Below are 10,936 nucleotides of genomic sequence, written 5' to 3'. Positions count from 1 at the left end.
AGCTCAGTCTGTCCAGAGAGAGATATACAGCTCAGTCTGTCCAGAGAGAGATATACAGCTCAGTCTGTCTAGAGAGATATATACAGCTCAGTCTGTCCAGAGAGAGATATACAGCTCAGTCTGTCCAGAGATATATACAGCTCAGTCTGTCCAGAGAGATATATACAGCTAGGTCTGTCTAAAGAGAGAGAGATATATACAGCTCAGTCTGTCCAGAGAGATATATACAGCTCAGTCGGTCTAAAGAGAGAGAGATATATGCAGCTCAGTCTGTCTAGAGATATATACAGCTTAGTCTGTCCAGAGATATATACAGCTCAGACTGTCCAGAGATATATATACAGCTCAGTCTGTCCAGAGATATATACAGCTCAGTCTGTCCAGAGAGATATATACAGCTCAGTCTGTCCAGAGATATATACAGCTCAGACTGTCCAGAGAGATATATACAGCTCAGTCTGTCCAGAGATATATACAGCTCAGTCTGTCCAGAGATATATACAGCTCAGTCTGTCCAGAGAGAGATGTACAGCTCAGTCTGTCCAGAGATATATACAGCTCAGTCTGTCCAGAGATATATACAGCTCAGTCTGTCCAGAGATATATACAGCTCAGTCTGTCCAGAGAGAGATATACAGCTCAGTCTGTCCAGAGAGATATATACAGCTCAGTCTGTCCAGAGAGAGATATACAGCTCAGTCTGTCCAGAGATATTTACAGCTCAGTCTGTCTAGAGATATGTACAGCTCAGTCTGTCCAGAGAGAGATATACAGCTCAGTCTGTCCAGAGAGAGATATATACAGCTCAGTCTGTCCAGAGAGATATATATACAGCTCAGTCTGTCCAGAGAGATATATACAGCTCAGTCTGTCTAGAGAGAGATATACAGCTCAGTCTGTCCAGAGATATATACAGCTCAGTCTGTCCAGAGAGATATACAGCTCAGTCTGTCCAGAGAGATATATACAGCTCAGACTGTCCAGAGAGATATACAGCTCAGTCTGTCTAGAGAGAGATATATACAGCTCAGTCTGTCCAGAGAGATATATACAGCTCAGTCTGTCCAGAGATATATACAGCTCAGTCTGTCCAGAGATATATACAGCTCAGTCAGTCCAGAGATATATACAGCTCAGTCTGTCCAGAGAGAGATATATACAGCTCAGTCTGTCTATAGAGATATACAGCTCAGTCTGTCTAAAGAGAGAGAGATATACAGCTCAGTCTGTCCAGAGAGAGATATATACAGCTCAGTCTGTCCAGAGAGAGATATTTACAGCTCAGTCTGTCCAGAGATATATACAGCTCAGTCAGTCCAGAGATATATACAGCTCAGTCTGTCCAGAGAGATATATACAGCTCAGTCTGTCCAGAGAGATATATACAGCTCAGTCTGTCTAAAGAGAGAGAGATATATGCAGCTCAGTCTGTCTAGAGATATATACAGCTTAGTCTGTCCAGAGATATATACAGCTCAGACTGTCCAGAGATATATATACAGCTCAGTCTGTCCAGAGATATATACAGCTCAGTCTGTCCAGAGATATATACAGCTCAGTCTGTCCAGAGATATATACAGCTCAGTCTGTCCAGAGATATATACAGCTCAGTCTGTCCAGAGAGATATATACAGCTCAGTCTGTCCAGAGAGAGATATACAGCTCAGTCTGTCCAGAGATATATATACAGCTCAGTCTGTCCAGAGATATATACAGCTCAGTCTGTCCAGAGAGATATACAGCTCAGTCTGTCCAGAGAGATATATACAGCTCAGTCTGTCCAGAGAGAGATATACAGCTCAGTCTGTCCAGAGATATTTACAGCTCAGTCTGTCTAGAGATATATACAGCTCAGTCTGTCCAGAGAGAGATATACAGCTCAGTCTGTCCAGAGAGAGATATATACAGCTCAGTCTGTCCAGAGAGATATCTATACAGCTCAGTCTGTCCAGAGAGATATATACAGCTCAGTCTGTCTAGAGAGAGATATACAGCTCAGTCTGTCCAGAGATATATACAGCTCAGTCTGTCCAGAAAGAGATATACAGCTCAGTCTGTCCAGAGAGATATATACAGCTCAGACTGTCCAGAGAGATATACAGCTCAGTCTGTCTAGAGAGAGATATATACAGCTCAGTCTGTCCAGAGAGATATATACAGCTCAGTCTGTCCAGAGATATATACAGCTCAGTCAGTCCAGAGATATATACAGCTCAGTCTGTCCAGAGAGAGATATATACAGCTCAGTCTGTCTATAGAGATATACAGCTCAGTCTGTCTAAAGAGAGAGAGATATACAGCTCAGTCTGTCCAGAGAGAGATATATACAGCTCAGTCTGTCCAGAGAGAGATATTTACAGCTCAGTCTGTCCAGAGAGATATATACAGCTCAGTCTGTCCAGAGAGAGATATACAGCTCAGTCTGTCCAGAGAGAGAGAGATATACAGCTCAGTCTGTCCAGAGAGATATACAGCTCAGTCTGTCCAGAGAGATATACAGCTCAGTCTGTCCAGAGAGATATACAGCTCAGTCTGTCTAGAGATATATACAGCTCAGTCTGTCCAGAGATATTTACAGCTCAGTCTGTCCAGAGATATTTACAGCTCAGTCTGTCTAGAGATATGTACAGCTCAGTCTGTCCAGAGATATATACAGCTCAGTCTGTCCAGAGATATATACAGCTCAGTCAGTCCAGAGATATATACAGCTCAGTCTGTCCAGAGAGAGATATATACAGCTCAGTCTGTCTATAGAGATATACAGCTCAGTCTGTCTAAAGAGAGAGAGATATACAGCTCAGTCTGTCCAGAGAGAGATATATACAGCTCAGTCTGTCCAGAGAGAGATATTTACAGCTCAGTCTGTCCAGAGAGATATATACAGCTCAGTCTGTCCAGAGAGAGATATACAGCTCAGTCTGTCCAGAGAGAGAGAGATATACAGCTCAGTCTGTCCAGAGAGATATACAGCTCAGTCTGTCCAGAGAGATATACAGCTCAGTCTGTCCAGAGAGATATACAGCTCAGTCTGTCCAGAGATATTTACAGCTCAGTCTGTCCAGAGAGATATACAGCTCAGTCTGTCCAGAGATATTTACAGCTCAGTCTGTCTAGAGAGATATACAGCTCAGTCTGTCCAGAGATATATACAGCTCAGTCTGTCCAGAGAGATATACAGCTCAGTCTGTCCAGAGATATTTACAGCTCAGTCTGTCTAGAGATATGTACAGCTCAGTCTGTCCAGAGAGATATACAGCTCAGTCTGTCCAGAGAGATATATACAGCTCAGTCTGTCTAGAGATATATACAGCTCAGTCTGTCCAGAGAGAGATATATACAGCTCAGTCTGTCTAGAGAGATATATACAGCTCAGTCTGTCCAGAGAGAGATATACAGCTCAGTCTGTCCAGAGATATATACAGCTCAGTCTGTCCAGAGAGATATATACAGCTCAGTCTGTCTAAAGAGAGAGAGATATATACAGCTCAGTCTGTCCAGAGAGATATATACAGCTCAGTCTGTCTAAAGAGAGAGAGATATATGCAGCTCAGTCTGTCTAGAGAGAGATGTACAGCTCAGTCTGTCCAGAGATATATATACAGCTCAGTCTGTCCAGAGATATATACAGCTCAGTCTGTCCAGAGAGAGATATACAGCTCAGTCTGTCCAGAGAGATATATACAGCTCAGTCTGTCCAGAGAGAGATATACAGCTCAGTCTGTCCAGAGATATTTACAGCTCAGTCTGTCTAGAGATATGTACAGCTCAGTCTGTCCAGAGAGAGATATACAGCTCAGTCTGTCCAGAGAGAGATATATACAGCTCAGTCTGTCCAGAGAGATATATATACAGCTCAGTCTGTCCAGAGAGATATATACAGCTCAGTCTGTCTAGAGAGAGATATACAGCTCAGTCTGTCCAGAGATATATACAGCTCAGTCTGTCCAGAGAGATATACAGCTCAGTCTGTCCAGAGAGATATATACAGCTCAGACTGTCCAGAGAGATATACAGCTCAGTCTGTCCAGAGAGAGATATATACAGCTCAGTCTGTCTATAGAGATATACAGCTCAGTCTGTCCAGAGAGAGATATATACAGCTCAGTCTGTCTATAGAGATATACAGCTCAGTCTGTCCAGAGAGAGATATATACAGCTCAGTCTGTCTATAGAGATATACAGCTCAGTCTGTCTAAAGAGAGAGAGATATACAGCTCAGTCTGTCCAGAGAGAGATATATACAGCTCAGTCTGTCCAGAGAGAGATATACAGCTCAGTCTGTCCAGAGAGAGATATACAGCTCAGTCTGTCCAGAGAGATATATACAGCTCAGTCTGTCCAGAGAGATATATACAGCTCAGTCTGTCTAAAGAGAGAGAGATATATGCAGCTCAGTCTGTCTAGAGATATATACAGCTTAGTCTGTCCAGAGATATATACAGCTCAGACTGTCCAGAGATATATATACAGCTCAGTCTGTCCAGAGATATATACAGCTCAGTCTGTCCAGAGATATATACAGCTCAGTCTGTCCAGAGATATATACAGCTCAGTCTGTCCAGAGAGATATATACAGCTCAGTCTGTCCAGAGAGAGATATACAGCTCAGTCTGTCCAGAGATATATATACAGCTCAGTCTGTCCAGAGATATATACAGCTCAGTCTGTCCAGAGAGATATACAGCTCAGTCTGTCCAGAGAGATATATACAGCTCAGTCTGTCCAGAGAGAGATATACAGCTCAGTCTGTCCAGAGATATTTACAGCTCAGTCTGTCTAGAGATATGTACAGCTCAGTCTGTCCAGAGAGAGATATACAGCTCAGTCTGTCCAGAGAGAGATATATACAGCTCAGTCTGTCCAGAGAGATATATATACAGCTCAGTCTGTCCAGAGAGATATATACAGCTCAGTCTGTCTAGAGAGAGATATACAGCTCAGTCTGTCCAGAGATATATACAGCTCAGTCTGTCCAGAGAGAGATATACAGCTCAGACTGTCCAGAGAGATATACAGCTCAGTCTGTCTAGAGAGAGATATATACAGCTCAGTCTGTCCAGAGAGATATATACAGCTCAGTCTGTCCAGAGATATATACAGCTCAGTCTGTCCAGAGATATATACAGCTCAGTCAGTCCAGAGATATATACAGCTCAGTCTGTCCAGAGAGAGATATATACAGCTCAGTCTGTCTATAGAGATATACAGCTCAGTCTGTCTAAAGAGAGAGAGATATACAGCTCAGTCTGTCCAGAGAGAGATATATACAGCTCAGTCTGTCCAGAGAGAGATATACAGCTCAGTCTGTCCAGAGAGATATATACAGCTCAGTCTGTCCAGAGAGATATATACAGCTCAGTCTGTCCAGAGAGATATATACAGCTCAGTCTGTCCAGAGAGAGATATACAGCTCAGTCTGTCCAGAGATATATACAGCTCAGTCTGTCCAGAGAGATATATACAGCTCAGTCTGTCCAGAGATATATACAGCTCAGTCTGTCCAGAGAGATATATACAGCTCAGTCTGTCCAGAGAGAGATATACAGCTCAGTCTGTCCAGAGAGATATATACAGCTCAGTCTGTCTAGAGAGAGATATACAGCTCAGTCTGTCCAGAGATATATACAGCTCAGTCTGTCCAGAGAGATATACAGCTCAGTCTGTCCAGAGAGATATACAGCTCAGTCTGTCCAGAGAGATATACAGCTCAGTCTGTCCAGAGAGATATATACAGCTCAGTCTGTCTAAAGAGAGAGAGATATACAGCTCAGTCTGTCCAGAGAGAGATATATACAGCTCAGTCTGTCCAGAGAGAGAGAGAGATATACAGCTCAGTCTGTCCAGAGAGATATATACAGCTCAGTCTGTCCAGAGATATATACAGCTCAGTCTGTCCAGAGAGATATACAGCTCAGTCTGTCCAGAGAGATATATACAGCTCAGTCTGTCCAGAGAGAGATATATACAGCTCAGTCTGTCTAGAGATATATACAGCTCAGTCTGTCCAGAGAGATATATACAGCTCAGTCTGTCCAGAGAGAGATATATACAGCTCAGTCTGTCTAGAGATATATACAGCTCAGTCTGTCTAGAGAGATATATACAGCTCAGTCTGTCCAGAGAGAGATATACAGCTCAGTCTGTCCAGAGAGAGATATACAGCTCAGTCTGTCCAGAGATATATATACAGCTCAGTCTGTCCAGAGATATATATATATGTACAGCTCAGTCTGTCCAGAGACAGATATACAGCTCAGTCTGTCCAGAGAGATATATACAGCTCAGTCTGTCCAGAGATATATACAGCTCAGTCTGTCCAGAGATATATATACAGCTCAGTCTGCCTAGAGAGAGATATACAGCTCAGTCTGTCCAGAGAGATATATACAGCTCAGTCTGTCTAGAGAGAGATATACAGCTCAGTCTGTCCAGAGAGATATATACAGCTCAGTCTGTCTAGAGAGAGATATACAGCTCAGTCTGCCTAGAGAGAGATATTCAGCTCAGTCTGTCCAGAGAGAGATATACAGCTCAGTCTGTCCAGAGAGATATATACAGCTCAGTCTGTCCAGAGATATATACAGCTCAGTCTGTCCAGAGAGAGATATACAGCTCAGTCTGTCCAGAGAGATATATACAGCTCAGTCTGTCCAGAGATATATATACAGCTCAGTCTGTCCAGAGATATATACAGCTCAGTCTGTCCAGAGATATATACAGCCCAGTCTGTCCAGAGAGATATACAGCTCAGTCTGTCCAGAGAGATATATACAGCTCAGTCTGTCCAGAGAGATATACAGCTCAGTCTGTCCAGAGAGATATACAGCTCAGTCTGTCCAGAGAGATATATACAGCTCAGTCTGTCTAGAGATATATACAGCTCAGTCTGTCCAGAGAGAGATATATACAGCTCAGTCTGTCTAGAGAGATATATACAGCTCAGTCTGTCCAGAGAGAGATATACAGCTCAGTCTGTCCAGAGATATATACAGCTCAGTCTGTCCAGAGAGATATATACAGCTCAGTCTGTCTAAAGAGAGAGAGATACATACAGCTCAGTCTGTCCAGAGAGATATACAGCTCAGTCTGTCCAGAGAGATATACAGCTCAGTCTGTCCAGAGAGATATATACAGCTCAGTCTGTCTAGAGAGATATACAGCTCAGTCTGTCCAGAGAGATATATACAGCTCAGTCTGTCTAGAGAGAGATATACAGCTCAGTCTGCCTAGAGAGAGATATTCAGCTCAGTCTGTCCAGAGAGAGATATACAGCTCAGTCTGTCCAGAGAGATATATACAGCTCAGTCTGTCCAGAGATATATACAGCTCAGTCTGTCCAGAGAGAGATATACAGCTCAGTCTGTCCAGAGAGATATATACAGCTCAGTCTGTCCAGAGATATATATACAGCTCAGTCTGTCCAGAGATATATACAGCTCAGTCTGTCCAGAGATATATACAGCCCAGTCTGTCCAGAGAGATATACAGCTCAGTCTGTCCAGAGAGATATATACAGCTCAGTCTGTCCAGAGAGATATACAGCTCAGTCTGTCCAGAGAGATATACAGCTCAGTCTGTCCAGAGAGATATATACAGCTCAGTCTGTCTAGAGATATATACAGCTCAGTCTGTCCAGAGAGAGATATATACAGCTCAGTCTGTCTAGAGAGATATATACAGCTCAGTCTGTCCAGAGAGAGATATACAGCTCAGTCTGTCCAGAGATATATACAGCTCAGTCTGTCCAGAGAGATATATACAGCTCAGTCTGTCTAAAGAGAGAGAGATACATACAGCTCAGTCTGTCCAGAGAGATATACAGCTCAGTCTGTCCAGAGAGATATACAGCTCAGTCTGTCCAGAGAGATATATACAGCTCAGTCTGTCTAGAGAGATATACAGCTCAGTCTGTCCAGAGATATATACAGCTCAGTCTGTCCAGAGAGAGATATATACAGCTCAGTCTGTCCAGAGAGAGATATATACAGCTCAGTCTGTCTAGAGACATATATGCAGCTCAGTCTGTCTAGAGATATATACAGCTTAGTCTGTCCAGAGATATATACAGCTCAGACTGTCCAGAGATATATATACAGCTCAGTCTGTCCAGAGATATATACAGCTCAGTCTGTCCAGAGATATATACAGCTCAGTCTGTCCAGAGATATATACAGCTCAGTCTGTCCAGAGATATATACAGCTCAGTCTGTCCAGAGATATATACAGCTCAAACTGTCCAGAGAGATATATACAGCTCAGTCTGTCCATAGAGAGATATACAACTCAGTCTGTCCAGAGAGATATATACAGCTCAGTCTGTCCAGAGAGAGATATACAGCTCAGTCTGTCCAGAGATATTTACAGCTCAGTCTGTCTAGAGATATGTACAGCTCAGTCTGTCCAGAGAGATATATATACAGCTCAGTCTGTCCAGAGATAGATATTTACAGCTCAGTCTGTCTAGAGATATTTACAGCTCAGTCTGTCCAGAGAGAGATATATACAGCTCAGTCTGTCCAGAGAGAGATATTTACAGCTCAGTCTGTCCAGAGAGATATATACAGCTCAGTCTGTCCAGAGATATATACAGCTCAGTCTGTCCAGAGAGAGATATACAGCTCAGTCTGTCCAGAGATATATACAGCTCAGTCTGTCCAGAGAGAGATATTTACAGCTCAGTCTGTCCAGAGAGATATATACAGCTCAGTCTGTCTAGAGAGAGATATACAGCTCAGTCTGTCCAGAGAGAGATATATACAGCTCAGTCTGTCCAGAGAGATATATACAGCTCAGTCTGTCCAGAGAGATATACAGCTCAGTCTGTCCAGAGAGATATATACAGCTCAGTCTGTCCAGAGATATATACAGCTCAGTCTGTCCAGAGAGATATATACAGCTCAGTCTGTCCAGAGAGATATACAGCTCAGTCTGTCCAGAGAGATATACAGCTCAGTCTGTCCAGAGAGATATATACAGCTCAGTCTGTCCAGAGAGATATACAGCTCAGTCTGTCCAGAGATATATACAGCTCAGTCTGTCCAGAGAGATATACAGCTCAGTCTGTCCAGAGAGATATATACAGCTCAGTCTGTCCAGAGAGATATACAGCTCAGTCTGTCCACAGATATATACAGCTCAGTCTGTCCAGAGATATATACAGCTCAGTCTGTCCAGAGAGATATATACAGCTCAGTCTGTCCAGAGAGATATATACAGCTCAGTCTGTCCAGAGAGATATATACAGCTCAGTCTGTCCAGAGAGATATATACAGCTCAGTCTGTCCAGAGAGAGATATATACAGCTCAGTCTGTCCAGAGATATATACAGCTCAGTCTGTCCAGAGAGATATATACAGCTCAGTCTATCCAGAGATATATACAGCTCAGTCTGTCCAGAGAGATATACAGCTCAGTCTGTCCAGAGAGATATATACAGCTCAGTCTGTCTAGAGATATATACAGCTCAGTCTGTCCAGAGAGAGATATACAGCTCAGTCTGTCCAGAGAGATATATACAGCTCAGTCTATCCAGAGATATATACAGCTCAGTCTGTCTAGAGAGATATACAGCTCAGTCTGTCCAGAGAGATATATACAGCTCAGTCTGTCCAGAGAGACATACAGCTCAGTCTGTCCAGAGAGAGATATACAGCTCAGTCTGTCCAGAGAGATATATATACAGCTAAGTCTGTCCAGAGAGAGATATATACAGCTCAGTCTGTCTAGAGAGAGATATACAGCTCAGTCTGTCCAGAGAGATATATACAGCTCAGTCTGTCTAGAGAGATATATACAGCTCAGTCTGTCTAGAGAGATATATACAGCTCAGTCTGTCTAGAGAGATATACAGCTCAGTCTGTCTAGAGAGATATACAGCTCAGTCTGTCCAGAGAGAGATATACAGCTCAGTCTGTCCAGAGAGATATACAGCTCAGTCTGTCCAGAGAGATATATACAGCTCAGTCTGTCCAGAGAGATATATACAGCTCAGTCTGTCCAGAGAGATATATACAGCTCAGTCTGTCCAGAGAGATATCTACAGCTCAGTCTGTCTAGAGAGATATACAGCTCAGTCTGTCCAGAGAGATATATACAGCTCAGTCTGTCCAGAGATATATACAGCTCAGTCTGTCCAGAGAGATATATACAGCTCAGTCTGTCCAGAGATATATACAGCTCAGTCTGTCCAGAGATATATACAGCTCAGTCTGTCCAGAGAGATATATACAGCTCAGTCTGTCCAGAGATATATACAGCTCAGTCTGTCTAGAGAGATATATACAGCTCAGTCTGTCCAGAGATATATACAGCTCAGTCTGTCCAGAGATATATACAGCTCAGTCTGTCCAGAGAGATATATACAGCTCAGTCTGTCCAGAGATATATACAGCTCAGTCTGTCCAGAGATATATACAGCTCAGTCTGTCCAGAGATATATACAGCTCAGTCTGTCCAGAGAGATATATACAGCTCAGTCTGTCCAGAGATATATACAGCTCAGTCTGTCTAGAGAGATATATACAGCTCAGTCTGTCCAGAGATATATACAGCTCAGTCTGTCCAGAGATATATACAGCTCAGTCTGTCCAGAGATATATACAGCTCAGTCTGTCCAGAGATATATACAGCTCAGTGTGTCCAGAGAGATATATACAGCTCAGTCTGTCCAGAGATATATACAGCTCAGTCTGTCTAGAGAGATATATACAGCTCAGTCTGTCCAGAGATATATACAGCTCAGTCTGTCCAGAGATATATACAGCTCAGTCTGTCCAGAGATATATACAGCTCAAACTGTCCAGAGAGAGATATATACAGCTCAGTCTGTCCAGAGATATATACAGCTCAGTCTGTCCAGAGATATCTACAGCTCAGTCTGTCCAGAGATATATACAGCTCAGTCTGTCTAGAGAGATATACAGCTCAGTCTGTCCAG

The sequence above is a fragment of the Salvelinus fontinalis genome, unplaced genomic scaffold, assembly GCF_029448725.1.
Source record: "Salvelinus fontinalis isolate EN_2023a unplaced genomic scaffold, ASM2944872v1 scaffold_0502, whole genome shotgun sequence".
Lineage (NCBI taxonomy): Eukaryota > Metazoa > Chordata > Actinopteri > Salmoniformes > Salmonidae > Salvelinus > Salvelinus fontinalis.
Note: the sequence above shows the minus strand (reverse complement) of the source record.